Below are 12,074 nucleotides of genomic sequence, written 5' to 3' on the forward strand. Positions count from 1 at the left end.
CCTCAGGAAGATTATCTATCTGCTGGTTCGATAAATCATATATTTGCTCTCTGGTCAGCTGCGTGATCCCTGCCATCCTGACAGTTTCATTTATCTTTGCTTCCTGGGCAGGGCTGTCACACCTCCTATCCTATAGGGGCCGGAGCCCCGTGCACTCCTCACTACCGGGCGACCCTTCTCACCACACTGTGGCGCTTTGTGTGGGGATGGGGGTCCAAGATGGATTCCTGCTGTTCACACCCCACTGAGAGACCAGGAGCCTCCTCCTCCATCCCCACGCCCTCTGGGCCTTACAGTCTGAGGCAATGGGGTCTGCCTTCCCTGGCCTTGGAATTGCGAGCTGACGGGTTTGGTCTGCAGCCAGGGGTGCTCCCCAGGTGCTTCTCACCTCCCCTTAAATATGGATGTCTGAGCTTACTGCAGTCCTGCTGCCCATTGCCACAGTTGCCACCGCCAGCACAGCTTGACCTCTCTGCCCCAGTTTCACCCCTCTTACCTGTCCGGACGAGCACCACTTGTTAATAACTTCATACGTTGGACTTCCATGTAGCTTTATTTTCTGGAACTTCTAGTTATTTCTGGTTTTGTGGTAGCTGTAGCCCTTCTTAGTTGTGGAGGGAGACGCAGTGTGTCAGTCCAGGCCTCCATCCTGACTGGAAGTTTAAGAGTTACATTTTGACCTTACTCTAAAACTTCATTTTCTCACATTGTCATGTTGAACTACTTAGAGTTCCATAAACATATGTATTTTTTTTTTATAGTTTAGTAAAAAATAAATTCCACAATTGATCCCTGTAATTTCCTTTACTGGAAAGTATCTGCTTAATTCTTACACTGGTTCTTCAAGGCTTAGTTTATGAATCGCCTCCTCTGGAAGGGATTCTTCTAATCCCCTTCATACATCTTTAACCATTTCTACATATTTCTCTTACACCAGTTTATTTAGCAGACATTAAGTACGTATTGTTACACACACACTGTGTTTGTTACTAGAGAGACCTTAGAAAATACAATGGAAAGAACTGTGTCTTTAAGAAGCTTATGTTTTAGTGGGAGGAGACAGACAGTAAATGCATTAAAAAAAAAAAAGAGTATGTTAACCTTTTAGATGGTGGTAGGTACTATGAAGAAATAAGATAGTAGGATAGAGCATAACGGGGAAGGTGTTCCCAGGAACATTGAAGGAAAGGCCTGTGGAAATGATATTGAAGTAGAGATCTAAACAATCAGAAACTTGTCATTTGAATAAACACGAGAACAGCACTGTAGCAAAGGAAATAGCAGTCATGAAAGCCCTGAAATATGAAAGCTTTTAGTGTGTTTTAGGAATTAACAATATCAGGGGTTGTGGGAAGAGTGGTATCCAGTGAATATGGAGAGAAAGATAAGGGCAGATTGTGAAAGGCTTTGTAGGCCATGATAAGGAATTCATATGTGAATACCATTTTAAATGCAGTGGAAACCATTGAAATGTTTTAAACTGGGAAGTGACATGAAATCCAACTTACACTTTAAAAGTATAGCATCACTCTGGCCATGAGGAAAAGACTGAGGTAGAAGGGAAGAGGGCAAGAATAGAAGGAAATGAGACCAGGTAGGATGCTTTTATAGTAGCAGAGATGAGAACTTACCGTGGTTGGATTAGGCTGGAGACAATGGAGGAGGAGAGAAGTAAGTTGACAGGGGATATGCTTTGGAGACTGAATCAACAGGACTTGCTACTGGGTTGCCTTTTGAAACAAGGTAGATGGTAGTGTTTATATTTATAGAAAATTGGAAGTTCAAGATATGATGGGGGTGAGGGGTAAAAAACAATGATACTTTTTTGGAGTTGCGGTGCTATGTAACATCTAAGGGGAAATATGTTAACTAGGCATTTGGATATATAAGATAAGAGACCTAGGCTATAAATGCCAATTTTGGAGTCAGCAGAATGTAGATGATTTTTAAAGCTATGGGGAGTAATGGGGGAGAGAGAGAGAGAGAGGTGAGAGAGAGAGAAAAAAAGAAAGTGAGAGTGAGAGATGAGAGAGGAAGGCCTAGGACTACGTCTTTAAGAATTATAATATTTAGATTTTGGATAAAGAAGGGCCAATTGACAAATAGACTGAGATGGTGCTTCCAATGAGACACGTAGAAGAACAGGATGCCATAAGCAGAGAGAGGAAAGTATTTTATAACATAATGTATTGTTTATTTTCTTAGTTGTCATTTTCTTCTACTTTGACATGCTTAAGGACAGAGTTCTTAAAGCACAGTGCTTGGCACGTTATTGTTGGTGAATGAATGAGTGAATGAATGACTTTTTAAAGGAGAAACTTTATGGTGCTTCATATAGATCTTTAAGCAGTACCCCTCTCATCTGGGTGCTTCATAAAAAATCCTGCCTAAAAATAATCTGAAGCAGAATGCTGTATTAATAGATATTAGAATTGCCAGGTGTTTTACTTGAAAAAAATGCATTTGGAATTACAAGTTTTATACCAGAAATATTTTCCTGGATGACTAAATTTGTGATTCTCCATTCTTTGCTTACCTCTACCTGTTAGACAATAGGAATGTAATCTTCCCTATTTCAAAAGTGGGGTAAAGTCTGTGGCTAGAGTTCTAGGACTGAGGTAGGATATATGGGATCCAACAATGAGCAGAACTGGGCTCCCTGCTGGAATCAGTTCCTGGAAACACTTGGCTGAACAAAAATCATCTTACCACTTTCCAGAGTCCCAGGAATGAGCCATTTCTTCCTTGGTCATTGTCTCCCTCTTGATTCAGGTTAGCCTTTCTCTCCTTCACTGCATATAGTCTTTCACACATTCCTTTAAAATTATTCAATTTTTGTTTATTGATTTGTTTTTGATTGTTAACACAAAGACCAAAAATAGGAAGCAAAAAGGGTCACCATATATTCTTCCTAGCTCTTTCTATTTATAGCAATAGAAGAAATCACATTCCAGGAAATTTTTGCTATATTAAGGAATGGCATTTATATATTAAGAACTCAAAGAAATTAGGCATATTTATGTTGGGATAATTACAGTGCCAGCCAGCTAGTGCCAATTAGCATACCATAATGTAAAACAAATTGCTTGAAATGATCAATCACTGAGAGCTAGGCTGTTTAGAGAGATAATGATGGATGAATAGAAGTTTGGCCTTGATGGTAAAATAAAAGAAGAAGAATATTACAGGCCAATTTTCTACTTCATGTGAAAAAGCCTTTGAAATTTTAGCTTGATTAGGATTAGTAAGATTCAACAGGGAAACGAGGCTACTCAAAAAAAGCTAATTCAGTTATAGGCTGCTTCAATAAATGTAGAATGTCTAGAATGTGGGAGAGAAAATTTTTGCTCTATAATGGTCAAACAACATTTGGAATTCTGGGATAATACTTTAAGAAGGTTGCTGATCAGGGATGTAAAGCACAGGGAATATAGTCAATAATATTGTAATAACTATGTGTGGTACCAGGTGGGTACTAGACTTATTGGGGGGAATAACTTGTAAATTATATACATGTCTAACCATAATGCTGTACACCTGAAACTGATATAAAATAATATCCAATGTCAACTATAGTTGGAAAAAATTTTAATTTTAAAGAAAACAAAGGACGGTTTATTAGATGTTTGTTACTGTTAGCCTGGCTAGAACCTCATGATATTTAATTTTTTCACTATGTGGTAAAAATACAGAGAGAGGTATAAATATCCTTAAAGTGCTATTAATTCCTTTTTCGTTGTATATTCTTCCTTCTTTGTTGTATTGAAAAGATTTTTTGAAGTAGAGAAAAGCAGAGTTTCATAGAGGAAGAATTGTTTACTCGATGCAAAGGATTAACTAAGGCTCACTTTTTACCCCTTGTGTATTGACTTTTAAGTAAAAGAAATGAAATATTATTAGCCATGTGAATTTTTCAAGTCAGGTAACTACTTATCTTCATCTTCCTCTCTGTAAGATCGAGATGAGAACAGTGCTTACCTCTTAGGACTTTTGTGAGAGTTAAATGAGATCCATGTATATAAAAATCTGAAGCCAATACATAGAACATAATAAGCTTACCATATATGGTAACTTTTATTGATTGTAGTAGTTGAAGGAACTTTATAGGTATCATTAAGTTTTGGAACATAGAAAAAGAATATGTCTTTTGTATATTGCTCCAGACAATATAAGTTACAAGGATACAACTGAATATAAGAAATTTGTCTCTAAGAATATGAGCTAGCTGACAATAAATTGGGCTACCTCAGAAAATGATTAATGTTATTTTTCCCTAACCACTCTGGGAGTACACTTTGATATTTTTGAGAGTATTCATTTATCAAGGTAAATGAATCCCCTATTCTGATCATTCCATAGATATTTATTCACCTTGATGGACATTACCTAAGTCATATAGATAGAGCAGTGAGCAAAATAGAAATGGTCCTTGTTTTTGTTTTTGTTTTAATTGATTTGAGGCAGTGGGATGGGGGGGGAGAGGGAGAGAGAGAGAGAGAAAGAGAAACATCAATCTGTTGTTCCACTTACTTATACATTCATTGGTTCATTTTTGTATGTGCCCTGACCAGAGACCAAACCCACAACATTGGCGTGTCCAGATGATGGTCAAACCAGCTGGGCTACCCAGCGAGGCCTACATAGTCCTTGTCCTTATGGAGTTTACCACTGTATGCTTTTGTGGTTCCAGTGGCCTTCCTTTTTTTGAAATTCCTTTTGGTTCTCCTCTTGCCTCTCTGACCATATCTCCTTCGCTTCCTTCAACTATTGTTCTTCCTCCTTCATATCATGCTTGGCATCCTCCAATCTTCTTTCTCAGGTCTCTTGTTTCTCTTGTATTCTCTCTGCTTTGGCCATTTCTTACAGCAAATATAGCCTTTACAGATTGAGAGATTTCTCTTTCTAAAAATGTTCCCATGCTCACAAATTCTCAGTGATGTTCCACTGCCTATTGAATAAAAAAGCTTGCCATTTCAGGCCTTTGCCTAGATATTCCAATCCACTTCTCTAAATTTATCTCCATCTCGGTTCATAAACTCTGGGCAAATTGGATAATATCCTACTCCTGTTTTTTCCTTTGGTCATTCCCTTGCCTTTCTGTTTCTCAGGGTCTTTGTGTTTTTAGATCCATCTCTCAAGGAAAATCACATCTCCACCTGAAATCCTCATCTTTATTTGAAGCTCATTGCATATACTAACTTGTTCATGTAGACTTTACAGATATCTCCGGGTAGAAGTGAACTCTTTCCTCCTTTGAACCATCAGGGTCCCATACCTGTCATTCTATTTTTACCTACTCACCCTTTCAGTTTATAAATTCCTTGAGATTTATTGCTGCTGTATTTCAATAAAACCTAGTAGAGTGTCTTGCTTAATATAAGCATTAAATAAATATTTGGTGACATATGGACGGACTATATGATGACATTACTTTATTTAAAGATGAAGTTATCCATGGAAAGCAGGGTTGGAATTGACTGTGGGAGTGCGGGTATGTATGGGGCAGGGGAGAGCAATGGGGAAAAATGGAACAACTGTAATTGAACAATAAAAAAAAGATGAATTTATATTTTTGGGTGATAAATTCATACTGTTTATTGAGCACCTACTCTATGCCAGTTACTATACTGGGCATTGGGGATAAGACAATGAAAAAATTGTTTACAACATATAATATATCAAATGGTGGTAAATGAAGCAAGGTAAGTGAGGATAAAAAGGATAGATAGTGAAAAAAGTGCAACTTAATGTAAGGGGTAAGAGACGGCTTCTCTGACAGGGTGGTAATGAACAGAGATAACACACAAAAGGGCCCACAATGCATCTGGATTAACTTAAAAATTCTCAATAAATTATAATTGAAAAATATTTGATTTTTATTTGTTTTTTAAATGTATTTTATTCATCATGCTATTACAGTTGTCCTACTTTTTGCCCCTTTGGTCCCTTCCACCTGGAACCCCCATTCTCTCCAGCAGTTCTCCAGCTTAGTTCATGTCCATGGGTCATGCATATAAGTTCTTGGACTACTTCATTTCCTATACTGTTATTAACATCCCCTTGTCTATTCTGTGCCTATCAATTTGTACTTCTTAATCCTTGCACCTTTTCTCCCAATCTCCTGCTTCCCCCTCCCAACTGATAACCCTCCAAATGATCTCCACATCTATGATTCTGTTTCTGTTCTGCTTATTTGTTTTTAAGATTCAGTTGTGGATAGTTGTGAATTTATTGCCATTTTCATGCTCATAGTTTTGATCTTCTGCTTTTCCATAAATAAGTTCCTTGAACATTTTATATAATAATGGCTTGGTGATAATGTACTACTTTAGCTTTGCCTTGTCTGGAAAGCATTTTACCTGTCTTTCCATTCTAAATAATAACTTTCTGGATAGAGTAATCTTGGTTGTAGGCCCTTGCTTTTCATCACTTTGAGTACTTCTTGCCAGTCCCTTCTTCCCTGCAAATTTTCTTTTGAGAAATCAGCTGATAGTCTTATAGGCACTCCTTTGTAGGTAACTCTGCTTTTCTCTTGCTTCTTTTAAGATTCTCTCTTTAAAGGCCTTTAACCTTTTGCATTTTAATTATGATGTGTCTTCTTTTTAAAATTATTGTTTTTCAATTACAGTCGTCCCATTTTCCCCCCACCCGGCCCACCCCCCCATTGTCCATGTCCATGAGTCATTTATACATGTTCTTTGACTAAACCCTTCCCTTACTTATCCCCCTTCTCTCCCACCCTCCTCCCTGATAGCTGTTATTCTGTTCCTTGTTCAATTTTGTTCATTTGTTTGTGTTGTTCCTTAGTCTCCTGTATTAGGTGATATCATATGATATTTTTCTTTCATTGCCTGGCTTATTTCACTAAGCATAATTCTCTCTAGTTCCATTCATGTTGCCACAAATGGCAGGAGTTCCTTCTTTCTCTCTGCTACATAGTATTCCATTGTGTAAATGTACCACAGTTTTTTGATCCACTCATCTACAGATGGGCACTTAGGTTGTTTCCAGCTCTTAGCTATTGTAAACAGCACTACTATGAACATAGGGGTGCATAACTTTTTTTGAATTGGGGTTTTAGGATTTTTCGAGTATAATCCTAGCAGTGGAACTGCTGGTTCAAAAGGCAGTTCCATTTTTAGTTTTTTGAGGTAATTCCATACTGTTTTCCAAAGTGGCTGCACCAGTCTGTATTCCCACCAACAGTGCAGTAGGGTTCCCGTTTCTCCACATCCTCGCCAGCACTTGTTGTTTGTTGATTTGTTGGTGATGGCCATTCTGACAGGTGTAAAGTGGTATCCCATTGTAGTTTTTATTTGCATCTCTCTGATGGCTAGTGATGTTGAGCATTCTTTCATGTGTCTATAGACCCTCTGTTTATCCTCCTTGGAGAAGTGTTTGTTCAGGTCTTTTGCCCATTTTTTTATTGGGCTGTCTGTCTTCTTGGTGTTGAGATGTGTAAGTCCTTCATATATTTTGGAGCTCAATCCCTTATCTGAGGCGTCATTGGCAAATATGTTTTCCCATATGGTTGGTTTCCTATTCATCTTGCTAATGTTTTCTTCTGCTGAGCAGAAACTCTTTAGTTTGATATAGTCCCATTTGTTTACTTTTTCCTTTATTTCCCTTGTCTTAGAAGATGTATCGGTGAAAATATTGCTATGTGGGATAATATCTGAAATTTTTCTGCCTATGTTTTCCTCTAGGACTTTTATAGTGTCATGGCTTACATTTAAGTCTTTGATCCATCTTGAGTTTATTCTGGTGTGTGGTGGAAGTTGGTGATCTAGTTTCATTTTTTCGCATGTCCCTGTCCAGTTCTCCCAACACCATTTGTTGAAGAGGCTCTTCTCACGCCATTTTATGCTACTTCCCCCTTTGTCAATATTAGTTGACTATATAGTCCTGGGTTTATTTCTGGGTTCTCTATTCTGTTCCATTGATCTATATGTCTGTTCTTATTCCAGTACCAGACTGTTTTGATCACAGTGGCTTTGTAGTATAGTTTGATGTCTCGTATTGTGATTCCTCCTGCTATGTTCTGTCTCAAGGTTGCTTTGGCTATTTGGGGTCTTTTTTCATTCCATATAAATTTTTGAAGTATTTGTTCTAGGTCTGTGAAATACGTCATTGGTATTTTAATAGGGATTGCATTGAATCTGTAAATTGAGTTGGGTAGGATGGACATTTTAATGATGTTGATTCTTCCCATTCATGAACATGATATTTGCTTTCATTTATTTGTATCTTCCTTAATTTCTTTCTTCAGTGTTACATAGTTTTCTGAGTACAGGTCTTTTATCTCTTTCGTTAAGTTTATTCCTACGTACTTTATTTTTCTTGTTGCTATAGTAAATGGGTTTTTGTTTTTTTTTTTAGTTTCTATCTCTGATATTTTATTGTTGGTGTACAGAAATGCCTTAGATTTCTGTATATTTACTTTGTATTCTGCTATTTTGCCAAATTTGCCTATTATGTCAAGTAGTTTTTAGTGGAGTCTATAGGGTTTTCTATGTATATTATCATGTCATCTGCAAATAATGACAGTTTTACTTATTCTTTCCCAGTTTTGGTGCCTGTGTCTTCCCATGTTGGATTCTTCTTGTTTGTTTCTGTGTATTAGATTTTTCTGCTTTGATTTTATGCCTTCATGGTATGTGATTCTGTCTAGGAGAGCCAGGGGATTCAGTGGTGCAGTCTCTCTGATCTCCTGAGCCTGACGCTCTTGGCATGCCCTTTATGCCATTTGTTTAAGCTGTCTGGTTGTATTTCAGTTACTCTTTGGTGGATCCTTCCGTCTGGCTAGTTGATTAAGAGTCATTCTTTCCGCCTTGTCTTGAGTTCTTTTGTGGAGACACTGTTAAAACATAAACACACAACCCAGGCAAGAAACCCACACCCTCAAAAATATCCCCCACCCACAATCACACTATCGGCAGCAAATGAGCCAGTATTAATATAAATGTAGAGAGGGTAAGACTATTATACTATAGGAGAAATGTATAAAAGTTGTTTTAAAGGAAAGAAAGATGATTTTTGATAGGGAAGATGATATGATAATAATAGTAGTAAGTTGGGTCAAGGCTATGCAAGACAGTAAGTAATATTTACATTGTATGTTAAAAAAGAGAAGAATGCAGAATGAACTGAGGAAGTGGAAGTATTAGGTTTAAATAGCAGTTATATGCTATATGTTTAGTGTGAAAGGGAGGATAAACAAAACAGACAAAGAAACAAGCAAAAATTAAAGAAGGATAGGAGGGAGAGAAGGTAGGAAACAGATTAAAGAAAGAGGTTTTTTTTAAAGGGAAGAAAAGAAAAGGGAAAAGAAAAAAAGAAAAAGGGAAGAGAAAAATAAAGGGCAGAAAACAAAAACAAAAACAAAGAGTTTTTACTCAGTTTAACCTTTGGGCACAGTCTTCTTTTTTAGATCTACCCCTGGTCAAAATTCCATGGGTTTCAAATCTTCTCTGGCTGACTGGTTGTGAGGCAATCTGGCTGGTTTCTGTGGCTGTTTTTCTCTCACTCGGGCTGTTTTTCTCTCACTCGTGGGCCTGCTGCAGCGTTCTGCTATGAGCCACACTGAGTTGGGTCTCTCCCCATTTGCCCTGCGGCACCCTCCAGCAGTCCTCAGGCTTGTCTAGGAACGTTGTTCTGCTGGCAAGCCAGTGTGCATGTCCCTAGTCCCGGCCTAGCCTTGGGTCCTGTCTTTGCTCTTCCTCCCCAAAAGTCTGTGCTCCAAGCTGCAGCACCGGGCTGCATCCATCCCTGGCTGGCAGCGTCTTATTCTTCGCCTGTGCGTACTGCTTGCCTGCCTGCGGTCCCACTGAGTCTGCGTTTCCACTGTAGCTTTCCTGTATGGGCCCCTCTCCCCAGCTCAGTTCTGCTTTTTTGTTTGGTGGGTGCTGTGATGCGCGTGCCGGGGCGCAGGGTTGCCAGTCCAGAGTTGCCAGCCCAGGGAGTCCCCAGCTAGACTCAGTTCATACAGTTTCCCACTGTCCGGGCTCTTTGCTGTCTTTCCACACCTCCGGCTGTTTCAAGGAAACCCTCTCATTGACTCCCTCCCAGACTTTGCTGGTCCCAGTGCCTGTGGCAGGTGGCAGTTTCTAAGCAGATCCCGGCTAATGAGCCGGTCTGCAGCTGCCCCTTTGGGGTGCGGTGCGGCAGTATCGCCGGGGTGGGGGGCTCAGAAACTCCTTTTGAGAGTGCGGGCGAGCTTCTGCCCTTTTTCACCGTGCTCCCACACTCTCTTCCCTGTTCGCACCATCTGAAATCCACCCTCAATCACTCCTCTCTCTGTTTGTACTCCGAGTTTTTCCGTAATGGGAGCAAGCAGACAACACTGCTACCTACTCCACTGCCATCTGTCTCTCCCTATGATGTGTCTTGATGTGGTCTTCTTTGTGTTCATCTTTTTTGGGACTCTCTGTGCTTCCTAGACTTGTATGTCTATTTCCTTCATCAAATTAGGGAAGAGTTTTTTCATTATTTTTTCAAATAAGTTTTCAATTTCTTGTTCTTTCTCTTTTCCTCTGGCACTCCTATAATTCAAATGTTGGTAAGTTTAAAGATGTCCCAGAAGCTCCTTAGCCTATCCTCATTTTTTAAAAATTCTTTTTTCTTCTTGCTGTTCTGATTGAATGTTTTTTTCTTCTTTATGCTTCCAATCATTGATTTGATTCTTGACTTCATCCATGTCACTGTTGGTTCCCTGTAAATTTTCTTTATTTCACTTAGTGTAATCTTCATTTCTGCCTGGGTCTTTTTTATGCTGTTGAAGTACCCAATGAATTCCTTGAGCATCTTGATAATCAGTGTTTTGAACTCTGTATCTGATCAATTGCTTATTTCCATTTTGTTTAGTACTTTTTCTCGACTTTTGTTCTGTTCTTTCATTTGGGCTATATTTCATTGTCTCCTTGTTTTGGCAGCTCCCTGTGTTTGTTTCTGTATTAGGGAGAGCTGCTTTGACTCCTTAGTAGTGTGGTCTATTGTAAAAAACCACAAGGGTAAGTTGCATGGAAGAGCCTTAGGTAATTTCCAGGGCCAGGCAACATGTGTCATTGCCCTGTGGCTCCATGTGGAGGTGGGCTCAGTGAGGCGACAATTTTGCAGCCTGATCTCTGGAGTTTTGTCAGGGAGGAAGCTGTCTCCCAGCACTCACTCTTATGCCAGACACTTTAATTTCTCCCTGTGTACCACTGGTGCCCTTCCAGCTGTTGCCCTGGTGTGAAACCCAGAAGGAGTGAGTCTGCATAAGTCCTAAGCCCATTGTGGGCCCTTCAAGAGGAGATTCCTGGGAATACTGCAGTTTCTTCCACTGCCCCACCCCCCACTGACTGTTACAGCTAGAAGTTATGGGGACTTATCTTCCTGGCACTGGAACCCTAGGCTGAGTGGTCTGTTGTGGGGCTGGGATCCGTCATTACTGAGGTATCCCTCCCAATTTTATCCACCACATGTGGTTGTGGGATCACCCATACTGTATCTCCACATCTCCACCTTTCCTACCTGTCTGGATGAATGTGGCTTATTTAATTCCTTGGTTGTCGGACTTTCATACAGCTCAATTTTCTGACAATTCTGGATGGTATTTGTTCTGTAGTCTAGTAGTAATTTTTGCTATGGTTGTGGGAGGAGGTGAGCTGTGTTTACCGATGCCTCCATCTTCACTGGAAGTCTTGATTTTTATTTTTCATCTCATCCTTTTACATTACACATGAATAATTAGAAAATTAAGGTCTCAGTGGTCTTTGGGATTTATTTCTCATAGAAAATTCAATAAGATAAAGAACTCATGAGTCTCTCTTCTTTAAGTATAGTTGAAAAAAGTTCATATTGTAATATTTTTTAATTGAACTTGGAGGGAATGGTGGTGGGGGGTGGAGAGAGAGAGAGAGAGAGAGAGAGAGAGAGAGAGAGAGAGAGAGATTGATCGGTTGTCTCACTCACTTATTCATCCATTGGTTGCCTCCTGCATGTGTCCTGACCAGAGGACCGAACTCACAACCCTGGCACATCAAGATGGTGCTATAACCAACTGAGCTACTTGGCCAGGGCTCAAATTGTAATGT

The 12,074-nt window shown here is 39.4% G+C and overlaps 1 protein-coding gene across 1 annotated transcript in view; it reads left to right on the forward strand.

The window, feature by feature from the left end:
• The window catches only part of DNAH12 (dynein axonemal heavy chain 12), a 291,227-nt gene that overhangs the window by 3,949 nt on the left and 275,204 nt on the right, over nt 1-12,074 (forward strand). The window lies entirely within an intron of this gene.

The sequence above is a fragment of the Furipterus horrens genome, unplaced genomic scaffold (assembly GCF_987537825.1).
Source record: "Furipterus horrens unplaced genomic scaffold, mFurHor1.1.pri manual_scaffold_7, whole genome shotgun sequence".
Taxonomy (NCBI): Eukaryota; Metazoa; Chordata; class Mammalia; order Chiroptera; family Furipteridae; genus Furipterus; species Furipterus horrens.